Source organism: Antechinus flavipes, chromosome 2, assembly GCF_016432865.1.
Source record: "Antechinus flavipes isolate AdamAnt ecotype Samford, QLD, Australia chromosome 2, AdamAnt_v2, whole genome shotgun sequence".
In the NCBI taxonomy this organism is placed as follows: domain Eukaryota; kingdom Metazoa; phylum Chordata; class Mammalia; order Dasyuromorphia; family Dasyuridae; genus Antechinus; species Antechinus flavipes.
In genome coordinates, this window is record NC_067399.1 from 642,869,626 (window position 1) to 642,882,877 (window position 13,252).

The window sequence follows — 13,252 nt, forward strand, 5'->3', positions numbered from 1 at the left end:
TACAATCATCTTTTTATTGTACTCTATTGTGAAAATGCTTGTCTTATCCCAAAAATTAAAAATAAAATTTAAAAAATAAAGCAATTGTAACTGTTTCATGGCTGTTACATGGAAGAAGGATTAAACATGTCTAGCTTGGTTCCAAAAGGCAAAACTAAGAGCAATGGGCACAGTCATAAAAGGAGTCATTTACACTTGATATTTGGGGAAACATCTTGAAGATTATCCCTACTCCCCAAAGTGGAATACATTATCTCAAGAGGTATTAACTTACTTCTCACTGAAGGTCTTCAAGAAAAACCTGGGTGACCACATATTTTAAATGATAGAAGACAGGTTTTTGATCCACTTCGGGTTAAACTAGATGATCACTGAGGTTTTGGATGCAGGAAGACATGATTTCAAATTCAGCCTCAGACACAGACTGGCTGTGTAACCTTAGACAAGTCATTGAAAACCTCTGCATGCTTTAATTTCCCCAACTGTAAAATTAACATATAGTAGACACTCAATAAGGTCTTATTCCTTTCTCCTATTCCAACTCTGAGATCCCATGAAAGATCATTATTAGAATAAAACCTTCAAGATTTAACCTTTTAAAACAATAACTAGCAATTATCTGATGCTTTAAGCTTTGCAACATGCTTTACATGTTTATTTTATCCTCACAATAATGCTATAATATAAGTGCTATTATTATTTTCTTTACACAGATAAGGAAACTGAGGCTGAGACAAATTAAGTGACATACAAAGGTGGTACAGCTAGGAAGTGTCTCAGACAGAATTGCAGGTGGTTGCCAGATACTGTGGTCTCCCTCTCCAGTATCCACAAAATTTCAGTAAAAGAGTCTTGTTTAAACTGCTTTACCCTTTTCACACTCTATATGTTTGTTTCACCACCTCTGTGTGTGTGCATTATTCAAGTTTGCAAAGGAGAGAAGAGAGAAATTTCAGATAATTTGGTAGTTGCAGATATTTTGACTCACAAATATCTTTATTCCCTTGCAGAATGTGTTTCCTGTTTTGACTTGTACTCTAAATCTATATGATCTTAAAATTATAGGTTTATATCAAGAACAATTTAGTCATGTATTATTTTCTCTACGGAACTTATCCTCGAACAGTCAGAGAGGTAGGAGGAAGACCAGAGGAGAGCAGAGGAATGGCAATTAAAAAAGGAGAGAGCAGCGTGATGTAACAGAGGGAACACCGGTCTTGGCGTTGATTTTGAGCTCTCAAATCACAGAATCTCAGGGCTGGAATAGATTCATCTGCTCCACCCTGAACCCAAAAAATTATGACATCCCATTGCTTATACCCTTTGTGACCTTAGTCCAACCATTTAACTCATGTGATTCAGTCTTGTTATTTGTAAAGTAGGGTTTCTTTGGGATTAGATTATTTAGTATCCAATTAATTTTAATCCATACTTCAAATATTTTTATTGATTTTTAATGGTACAAAATTACCAAAAAATGTACTTTTATTGCATTATTGTTTTAAAAATACATTTAATATTTCTGTTTTCCTGCATTTGTTTCTGAGTTCTTTATGCCTTAATAAATAACCAATTTTTGTGAAAGTACAATGTTTTCCTATCATACCTAACTTTTCTAAAGTGTTATCTCCTTATTTTTTTCTTGTTTATTTTATGTTTAGGTTCACCTAAGTCTGAGAAGGGTAAACTGAGGTCCCCTACTAGTATTATTTTACTATTTTTTTCCTTCTGCAACTCATTTAACTGTTTCTTCAGAATTTAGTTTCTATGCCATTTGGTACAACACATTCAGTATTTGCATTAATTCATTACTGATGATACCTTTTATCAAAATATAATTTCCCTGATTATCTCTTCTAATCATGATAAATATTGCTTCTGCTCTGTCACAATTATTTGTGCCATTTGTACTTTAGTTGAAGCATAACAGATTCTGTTCCAATCCTTTATTTTTGTCTTTTTCTTTCATCCTAAAGCAATATATTGTTGAATTCTAATGTCTAATCCAATTTGCTATCTTCCTCAATTTGGTGATGAGTTTATATCATTCACATTCACAATTATTACTACTAACTCCATATTTTTTTCCATCCTATTTTCTTTTATTTATCCAGTTCTTTGTTACCCTCCCCCTGCAAAAGTCTGTTTTGCTTCTGACTACTGTTCTACCCTCTTTTTACCACTCCCATTCCTTTTTCTCAGCCCTTCCCCTCTTACTTCCTTATGGAGTAAGATGAATTTCTATACCCAAATGTATGAGTATATGTGTGTGTATGTGTGTGTATGTATACTCTTTCCTCCTCCCTCTAGTTCAGATACCAGTAAGGTTCAAGTATTGCCTATTTCTTTATTTTCCCCTCCATTATAACACTTCCTTATGCTCCTTTTTTATGAAATATTTTTTACCTTTCTTCTTCTTTATCACTTATTTTAGTATATCCTTCACTCTCACCCTTCCATCTTCTTTTTAGATCATCCCAATATGACAGACACACTAGTATACTCTTAATTAGGCTCCTTCTAACCACTCTAATGATGATAAAGTTCTTATTTGTTACATGTATCATCTTTCCATATAGGAATACAAAATAATTTAACCTCATTCAACACTTAAAATTTCTCACTCATATTTATCTTTTTATGCTTTTCTTGAGTCTTGGATTTGAATGTCAGATTTCATTAAATGTCCATAACCACTACACACACACACACAAAGAGGATTATATTCAGTCTTGCTGGGCAGGTTGTAATCTTAGTTGTAATCCTAGATCCTTTGCCTTCCAGAATATCACATTCTGAGGCCTTTTTCTTCTTTATAGCAGTAGCTGTTAAATCTTGTATGATCCTGAATGTGGCTCCATGGCATTTGAATTATTTCTCTCTGACTGCTTACAATATTTTCTCCTTGACATCAGCATTTTAGATTTTATTATATTCCTGAGAGTTTTCATTTGGGGATTTCTTTCAGGAAGAGATGAGTGGATTTTTTCAATTTTTACTCTCCCTTCTGGTTCTAAGATATCCAGTTTTCCTTGATAATGTCTTAAAATTCGATGTCTAGATTTTCTAAATCATCTTTCAGTTGGTCCAGTAATTCTTAAGCTATTTCTCCTGGACCTATTTTCCAAGTCAGTTGTATTTCCTAAGAGGTAGATTCTTTCCCCCTACTATTTTGACTTTATTTTATTATTTCTTGATGTCTTAGAGAGTTATTAGCTTCCACTTGAAAAATTCAGATTTTTGAGAAGTAATTTTGTTAAGTTGCGCTTCTTTTACCATTTGGCTACTTCTGATTTTAAGGCATCAATTCTTTTAGTATTTTTATGCCTCTTTTACCAAGCTGTTAATTCTCTTTTCATAATTTTCTTGCAAAGTTCTCATTTCTTTTCACCATTTTCCTCTACTACTCTTATTTTCTTTTTCTTCTTTTACTTTTTAAAAAATATCTTTCATGAGTTCTTATAATATTCTTATTGGGCTCACATTTAAGGGTTTGCCTGTAGCTGTTTTGGGGAGAGTTTTGCTTATATTTCTAACCTACTTCTTTTTTTTACCTTGAATTACTTTTCCTTATTAAAGCTTTTTATTTACAAAACATATGCATGGGTAATTTTTCAACATTGACCCTTGCAAAACTTTCTGTTCCAAATTATTCGTTCCTTCCTTCCATCCCCTCCCCTAGATTGCAGGTAGTCCAATAAATATGTAAAAATATATGTTAAATGCAATATATGCATACAAATTTATACAGTTATCTTGCTGCACAAGAAAAATGGAATGAAGAAGGAAAAAAACTGAGAAAGAAAACAAAATGCAAGCAAACAAAAACAGAAAGAGTGAAAATGCTATGTTGTGGTCCACACTCATGTCTTCTCTCTGGGTGTAGATGGCTCTCTTCATTATTGAACAATTGCAATTGGTTTGAATCATCTTATTATTGAAGAGAGCCATGTCCATCAGAATTGATCATAATATAATCTTGTTGTTGCCATGTATAATGATCTCCTGGTTCTGCTCATTTTACTCAGCATCAGTTCATGTAAGTCTCTTCAGGCCTCTCTGTATTCATCCTGCTGGTCATTTCTTTTTTTTTTTTTTTAATAGCTTTTTATTTACAAGTTATATGCATGGGTAATTTTACAGCATTGACAATTACCAAATCTTTTGTTCCATTTTTTTCCCCTCCTTCTCCCTACCCCCTCCCCAGATGGCAGGTTGACTAATACATGTCAAATATGTTAAAATATAAATTGAATACAATATATGTATACATGTCATTTCTTTCAGAACAATAACATTCCATAACATTCATATACCACAATTTACCCAGCCATTCTCCAACTAATGGGCATCCACTCAGTTTCCAGTTTCTGGCCACTACAAAAAGGGCTGCCCCAAACATTTTTGCACATGTGGGTCTCTTTTCTTTTTTTATGATCTCTTTCGGATATAAGCCCAGTAGAAATACTGCTAGGTCAAAGGGTATGCACAGTTTGATAACTTTTTGAGCATAGCTCCAAATTGCTCTCCAGAACGGTTGGATCTCTTCACAACTCCACCGAAAATGCATCAGTGTCCCAGTTTTCCCACATCCCCTACAACATTCATCCTTATGTTTTCCTGTCATCTTAGTCAATCTGAGAGATGTATAGTGGTATCTCAGCACTCTTAATTTGCATTTCTCTGATCAATAGTGATTTGCAACACCTGTTCATATGACTAGAAATAGTTTCAATTTCTTCATCTGAAAATTGTCTGTTCATATCCTTTGACCATTTATCAATTGGAGAATGGTTTGGATTCTTAAAAATTTGAGTCAATTCTCTATATATTTTTAAAATGAGGCCTTTATCAAAACCTTTGAATATAAAAATGTTTTCCCATTTTATTGCTTCTCTTCTAATCTTGTCTGTATGTTTTGTTTGTACACAAACTTTTTAACTTAATATAATCAAAATTTTCTATTTTTTGATCAATAATGATCTCTAGTTCTTTTTTGGTCACAAATTCCTTCCTCCTCCACAGGTCTGAGAGGTAAAAAATGCTATGTTCTTCTAATTTATTTATAATATCATTTTTTATGTCTAGATCATGAACCTATTTCAGCCTTATATTGGTATACAGTTTGAGGTGAGGGTCAATGCCTAGTTTCTGCCATAGTAATTTCCATTTTTTCCCAGCAGTTTTTGTCAAATAGTGAATTCTTATCCCCAAATCTGGGGTCTTTGTGTTTGTCAAACACTAGATTGCTATAGTTATTGACTATTTTGTCCTATGATACTAACCTATTCCACTGACCAACTGCTCTATTTCTTAGCCAATACCAAATGGTTTTGATGACCATTGCGTTATAATATAGTTTATTTCTAACCTATTTCTTGACTTTGTATTGTATGTTAGAGTTGAATTCTATTTCCCTCTATAGTGGAAGATGTCTGGGCAGTTTCTGTTTTGGTTGTTTTTGTTTTGGGTTTGTTTTTTTTTTTTAATTTGATTTTTTAATATAATGTCTTCCTGTTTCTTTGCCAGCTCAGTGGGACCCTGGGAATTTTCAGTGCTTTCCAAATGATATGATCCAGGGAGAGGTCTGATCATTGCCCTACCGTTCTGTGCTTGGGTCCTTATCCAAGTAGGGCCCCTGCTCTTTTATGAACATGAATGTTCCTCTCCATCCTGGAAATTTAATCTAGAACTTGATAATGGGTGACAGAGTTTCCAATCCTGCTTCCAGGAATCATATGGGATCGCTTTCTGAGGAAGTGTTCAATCCCCTTACACTCCCTAGCTATTGCAGTGCTCCCCTCCATTGCTGCTACCCAAGCCACAACCAATTCTACCTTCACCACTGCAAGGTCCCCAGCCAATCCCACCTTATTGTCCATATGCCTTTCTTCCATTTTTCTATACTGCCTTGAGGTGGGGGGGAAAATGTCTCACTGTGACTTTTTCTTCCCTTTCCCTCCCAGAATTCAGTGTGACATATTTTTAATTGTTGTAGAGGGGTTGTATTGGGATAGCTCGGTGAAAAGATTGGCTTTTTTTCTGTCATCCTGGATTCACCCCCAGAAGACCACTTTTGATTAGCTCTGACATACAGAAAGTTTTTCCTTACACTTGAGTTGAAATTTTCCTCCCTATAACTAGCTACAACTCCTAGTTCTGCCTTCTGGGGCCAAGCAGAACAAGTCTAATCTTTCTTCCCTGTGACAACCCTCCAGATGATTGAAGACAGTCATCATGTACCAACTAAATCTTGTTTTCTCCAGGCTAAACATCCCAATATCATTCAAGTGATCCTTAAATGACATAGTTTTCCATTCTCTCACCATACTAGTCAATATCACCTGGATTCATCAATATTCTCCCTAGGATGTAATGTTGTTATCTAGTTGTTCTTCAACTAGACTCTTTATGACTGAATGAACCTCATTCAGTTTTTGGGGGGGGGGGTTGACAAAAATATTGGAGCAGTTTTCCATTTCCTTCTCCATCTCATTTTACAGATAAGGAAACTGAGGCAAATAGGGTTAAGTGACCTGCTCAGAGTCGAATAGTTAAGTGTCTGAAACCAGTTTTGAACTCAGAAAGGTGAGTTCTAGCCTAGCATTCTGTCCACTGCACTACCCAGCTGCCCACAGAATGGGGAACCCAGAACTGCACATGATATTTGAGATGTAGCAAGTCAAGGTGCAGAGGTGTTCTGGTTAAAGTGTCTCAATGTTGCCCGCTTTGGATTAGCTCTTTTGGCTGCTATCACTCTGTTAATTCATATTGAGCTAAAGCCCCCAGGTATAGGTCACATAAATGGTTGTCTGAGTCCAGTCATCTAGAGTCAATCAACAACGTTGATTAAATACCAACTATGACCATATCCTAAGGAGACAAAGACAAAAGTAAAAAAGCCCCTGTTCTCTAGGAGCTTATAATCTCTCTCTGCCCCCCCCCTCTCTCTCTCCTCTCTCTCTCTCTCTCTCTCTCTCTCTCTCTCTCTCTCTCTCTCTCTCTCTCTCTCTCTCTGTGTGTGTGTCTCTATTTCTTTCTCTCTCTCTGTCTCTATTTCTCTCTCTCTCTCCTCTCTTTCTCTCTGTGTCTCTATTTCTCTCTCTCTGTCTCTCTCTCTCTGTCTCTCTCTCTCTCTGTCTCTCTGTCTCTCTCTGTCTCTGTCTCTCTTTCTCTCTCTCTCTCTCTGTCTCTCTCTGTCTCTCTGTCCCCCCCTCTCTCACTCTCTCTGTCTCTGTCTCTGTCTCTCTGTCTCTCTGTCTCTCTCTCTCACTCACTCTCTCTGTCTCTGTCTCTCTCTCTGTGTCTGTCTGTCTCTGTCTCTGTCTCTGTCTCTCTCTCTCTGTCTCTCTGTCTCTCTGTATGTGTGTGTATGTGTATGAGAATGTTAGAGAGGTAGGGACAGAGAGGAAGGGAGAAAGGGAGGGAGGGAAGAGGAGAAGAAAGGAAGAAAGGAGTTAAAGCTGGAGGGAGGGAGGAAGAAGGAGAAAGAAGTTGAGTCAGAAATAAAGAAAGAAATCTACAGCCAGTACTTTGTAGAGGAAGGCATCAGCATTTGGAAGTATCAAGAAAGCCTTTACCTAAAAGGAGATGTTTTATACTAATCCTTGAAGAATAGTGAGGATTTCAAGAGGGAAAGATAAGAAAAAAGGGAATCCCAGGCATGACCAACAACTCATATAAAGGCATAGAGATGGGACATTGAATGCTATGAGGAAGAGTAACAAGACCGATTCAGTGAGATGTGATGTACATAAAAGGGAATGATGTGCATTTAGTCTGAAAAGGTAAAATAGGATCAGACTATAAAAGACTTTAAATGTTAAATAGAGCCATTTATATTTGACCCTTATAGTATCAGGGAGCCAGTGGAGGTTTTTTTTTTTTTTAAATACAGGCTGAACCTGATCAAACCCATGGTTTGGAATACTGCATTGACAACTGGGTGAAAAAAATTGGAGGTTGAAGGAGACCTGAGGTAAGGAGACCATTTGGGAGGTTATTATAATATGCTAAGTGAGAAGGGACATGGGCCCAAATTAAGGACCAATAAATAGGTCTTGTGAATGGAGAGATACAGACAAATCTAAGAGATTTAGAGGAAAAAATGATAATATTTGGCAGCTGACTAGACATGGGGGATATGTAAGAGTGAGAATTCAATGATAATATAAGATTGTGAACTTAGTTGGCTGGAAGAATGCCAGCGCCCTCAAGAAAAAAGGAGAAATTAAGGCTTAGGTTATGAAATATATCAAATTTTGTTTTGGAAATGTTGAATTTCAAATGCCTATCAGATATCCAGGTGGATAAGTCTAATGAGTAATTGGTGATGTAAAACTGGAGATCGAAAAAGAATGTAGCACATGTAATATAAATAAAGGAGTCACCAGAATAGAGATGTTAATTAAATCTTAGGGAGTTATAAAGGCCACCAGAGAGTATGTAGAAAGAAAAGAGCTCAAGACAAAGCCTTGAAATCCACCCTCAATTAGAAGGCATGATATGGATAATGATAAAGAAAATGGAGAAGGAATGGTCAAGTGGGAGATGGGGCAGAATTAGCAGAGTTGCGGCACAAAAACCAAATAAATAAGTATTTAAGAGGAGAGAATAATTAACAGTGTCAAATGTCCCAAAGAAGGAATGAAGAATGAGAATTATCATTATTACCAGAAAGAATAATGATAAAAACTAGTACTTATAGAGTTAATAATAAAAGCTAGTACTTACAGAGTTTTAAGATTTACAAAACACTCAGCATATATGTCATCTGATTGAGAAAATGTAATCTGATTTATAATTAAGAGATCATTGGTGGAAAGAAAATTAGAAAGAATAGCTTCAGGTGAGTGATGAAATCAGATGGAAAAGGATTAAGGGATAAGTGACAAAAGGAAATAAGTGTAGAGGAAGAAATGAACATAGCTTCTGCAAGGAGTTTGGCTGTGAAAAGGAGCAGGAATTTAGGATGATAATTTTATGAGACTGTAGGATATAGTGATAGTTATTTTAGTTATTTAGTTATTTTAAAGGATATGTGAAAATTGGACAGCAGGGAAGGAACCACTAGATAGAAGAGATTGAAGATGAGAGAGATGGAGCATGGAAATCATTGAAAGGCTGATTTGCTGAAGGAGATGGGAAGAGCAAGATCAAGGTTATATCTAAAGGGATTGACCTTGATGAAGAAAAGGGCAACCTCATTATCAGAGTAAAAGAGAAAATAATCAGTAACAATGTCAAAAGTTTTAGTATAGTAGAAAGAGTACTACTGGATTTGGACTCTGTCAACCTAGTTTGGAATAACAACTCTGCTTCTTAATAAACTGACCCTAGACCAGACACTTAGCCTGTTTTTCTAATTTTCTTGTAATATTTCTTTTTATTTCTAGGCCATGTATCCATTTTGACTTTAATTTAGTAAGTGATGTTAGATATCATTCTATCCCCAGTTTCTTTCATACTGCTTTCCAGTTTTCTCAATAATTTTGACCAAATAATGAATTTAAAATATAGTTTAAGATCTGGTTCTGCTAAGCCTCCTTCCTTTACATTTTTTCATTATTTCCTTTGATATTTTATTCATAAATTTTTCATTGCTTCAATTTCTTCATCCATAAAAGGAGGAGGTTAGATTAAATGACCTCAAACACTAGGTTTTTCCAGCTCTATATTTATTATCTTATGTGTTGTCAGATCCAAGGGGAAAAAAACTCATAGTCAATGGTTTCTGTTTTCTCAGTAAGTGTTGGAGAAAAGGTGATACAGGAGGTTTATAGAGAAAAGAAAAGCTTTGGAACAGCCACTATTCAGAATGGGATAGAGAATTAATTGGGAACGAGTTAAAAGATTGCCTTGCTGTAGTGAGGGCCCGAGAATTACATAACATAAATTGTTAGTGGATCCAGTTAGTCTATGTGGCTTTCTTTTGCTCCATGCAATAGCTTGTGAGTAGGAGCAATTGAGGTAAATCATAAGAGTGATTCATGTTTTGGTGCAGTGATAGAATAAGAGAATAAGGGATTTCAGCGTGGAAAGAAGATAGAACTCAGTTGGTTCACTGAAAGCAAGACTAGAAAGGAAAGAAAGGGAACCAAGAACAGTGGCTGTACAAAGTCTATCCTGATTCCAAGTCCTTCCTGCTTTTTCTATTACACCATATAAGCTTTTCTTGTAAAAATTTAGCTGAATAGACCTAAGGATAGAATAAGAGAGAGATGAAGAGAGAAAGAGAGACAAAGACAGAGGTAGAAAAGTCAGACCAGATAGAGACAGACAGACTCAAAGGAGCATGGAGGAGGAAGGGAGAAAGACTTGGTAGAAAGGGAGAGTAAAAAAAAGAAGAGAAAAGGGGAGATGGAAACAGAGATAGACACAGAAACAGAGCAAACTCAGGAGAGGTGAGTTTACTTTTTCCTCACTTCTACCTTTCACACATGGCAAAAATTCAAAAGCCATGCCTTCTGAGCACTCTCTATAGTAAAACAAACACAGAGTCTGCAGTTACAAAGACTGGGTCTCCAAACCACTTTACCTCTTGAAGCTTCTGTTTCCTCATCTGTAAAATGGGGCAAAAATTATTTGCACTACCTTCCTCACTGAGTTGTTGTGATCTAATGAGATAACACAGCACCACAACTATAAAGCATCGTATAAATGCAAGCTGTTGTTATGATCCTAAGCCATCTATTCTAGCAGCATCTCTCCCTAGTACATCGACCCCTCCTGCATGTCTCATTTTTATTACAACAGTTTGTGGCTAAAAGGCATTTGCCATTTCACTATTCAATCAAGCACCAAATAGCTGCAGCTAATGTTTATCAAATACTCCCCCAAAGGGAACCTCCAGATAATACACTGATAAAGTGTTTGGGGGGAGACATGGAGAGGGGTTTTACAGATTGCTTTTTTAAAGATCAGTAAAGAGAACATTGGTCTCCCTTTGATATATGAACATCTCACCCAGGGCAACTGCACAATCTTCAACAAAATTTGCCTTTTGATCATTAAAAATCACCACTCCCAGCAAATAAAATTGAATAATCTACAATCCATTCTGGAGGAAGGAATAGAAAAGAATGTTGAGTGCTTGTTTAATGAGAGACTGGAGATATAGCACGAGGTTTGTACTTCAGAGACTCAGTCTTGAATCTTAGTTTTACCTATCGATAGCTATGAGACCTTGTTCACATCACTTTACTTCTTCATGATTCAGTTTCCTCATCTAGAAAATGTGGATCAATCAATCAATAAATATAAACATTTATCAGGTACCTACTATATACCAGATACTGATCTAGATGCTAGAGATATACAGACAAAAATATAATAGTCTCTGCTCTTAAGGACTTTACATTGTACAATCATTTAGGAAGCATTGTTAAGTACAACGTGTTTAAGAGAAAAAACAACATATACAGATCTAAATACATACAAAATTCTTACAATATAAATACCAGGCAGGGTTTTTGTTGTTTTAGTCGAGTTGTTTTCAGTCACGTCCGACACTCTGTAATCCCATTTTCTTGGCAAAGATCATGGAATGGCTTGCCATTTCCTTCTCCAGGTCATTTCACAGATGAGGAGACTGAGGAAACAGGGTTAAGTTAAGCCAGGGTCACACTATTACTAACTGTCTGAGGATGAATTTGAACTCAGCTTTTCCTGAATCCAAGTCTGGCACCCTACCCATTGCACCACCTGGCTGCCAAAAAGCTTCTTTTAGAAGGGAAGGGGAGGAATTAGCAGCTAGGGAAAATCACTTAAAAGGTGGAGACTTAGCTGATTTTAGAACTTCATAAGATAATAAGAAAGGTAGAAGTGAGGAAAAAATAAATTCAGGTACAAGGTTAAAAAGATACAGGGGAGGAAGAATTGAAAGAAGGTAATAAGCATTTATTAAGTGCCTACTATGTGCCAGCCACTGTGCTAAACACTTTTGTAAAAATTATCTGATTGGTATGAGAAATGGGTTGTTACATTGTGTAAGCAAGAATGCCAGTTGTGCTTGTACATTGAGTATATGACAGAGATAATATGCAACAGGCCAAGAAAGATAGGTTACATCCAGGTTGGAAAGGATTTGCACGATCTGCTTAACAGGATTATTATATGAAAGCATTATAGAAAGTATAAATAATAGTCATTATTCATTCATATGAATTGCTGAACTAAAAATGTAATTCCATATTCATATTCCATAGATAATGTCAACTGAGTATTTGACTTAGAATCAGAAAGAAAAAGGTCCAAATTTGGCCTGTGTGAAAGTAGGCAAGTTGTTTCATATTTCTAAGCCTCAAGAACTTCCCAAGACTAATCTCTTAAATTAAAGACTGCATTGTTGGTTGTAGGTATCCCCATATAAGAAATCATAGATTGGGGAAAATCTTTAATAAAGGATTCACATTCACCATGCAACCCCACTCTTGCTCAAGCCAGGAGCAGTTTTCTTCAATGGCAGAGTCACAGTAATAACATGATTCCTGGTGGCTGAGAAAATGCTGAGCTGCTAGATTGTATACCTTCATGAATGGAAAAGGAATTTCTTTAAAAATTGTTGGAGGACTTTAAAAGAGATGGTCATGAGGGGCAAATTCAAACTTCTGAATGAATGCTGGGAGCCCAGGCATGTGGGAAGCTGGACCCCACATGTCCTTCAACCCTGTACTTGCAGCTCTAGGGTAGTAAAGGTTCTTAGTTCTTCTATTTAGCCATCTGAGTATAAAAGAAATTGAGTCAATTTTTCATTCTCTTCTTTGGGTGATTCTACCCCCCAAAATGAAGCATTTATATAGCATCTTGAGAGATGTAACACCAAAGAAATGTGTGATTTCCGTGCAGGAGCATGCCCCTTACACATTTATTTATTAGCAGTGTAGAGTTGTGTAAATGTTGCACAATCTTAGAGATTGTGAATTTAGCCTCTCTGAGATTATTCTTCCTTTTTGATGAGATCTTACCTCACTATCAGCCAAAGAGCTCATTAACTCATTTGTGTTCTTTGATCTATTCTAATCTACATAATAGTAAAAAGCAAATAGGCAGCTAGATCAGATGGTGCATTGGATAGAGCGCTGATCCTGGAGTTAGAAAAACTCATCTTCCTGAGTTCAAATCCATCCTCAGACACAGTAGCTGTGTGACTCTAGACAAGACCCTACATGCCTCAGTTTCCTCATATGTAAAGAGATGAAAAAGGGAAATAGCAAAAAACCTCAGTCTCTTTGCCAAGAAAACCTCAATTGGA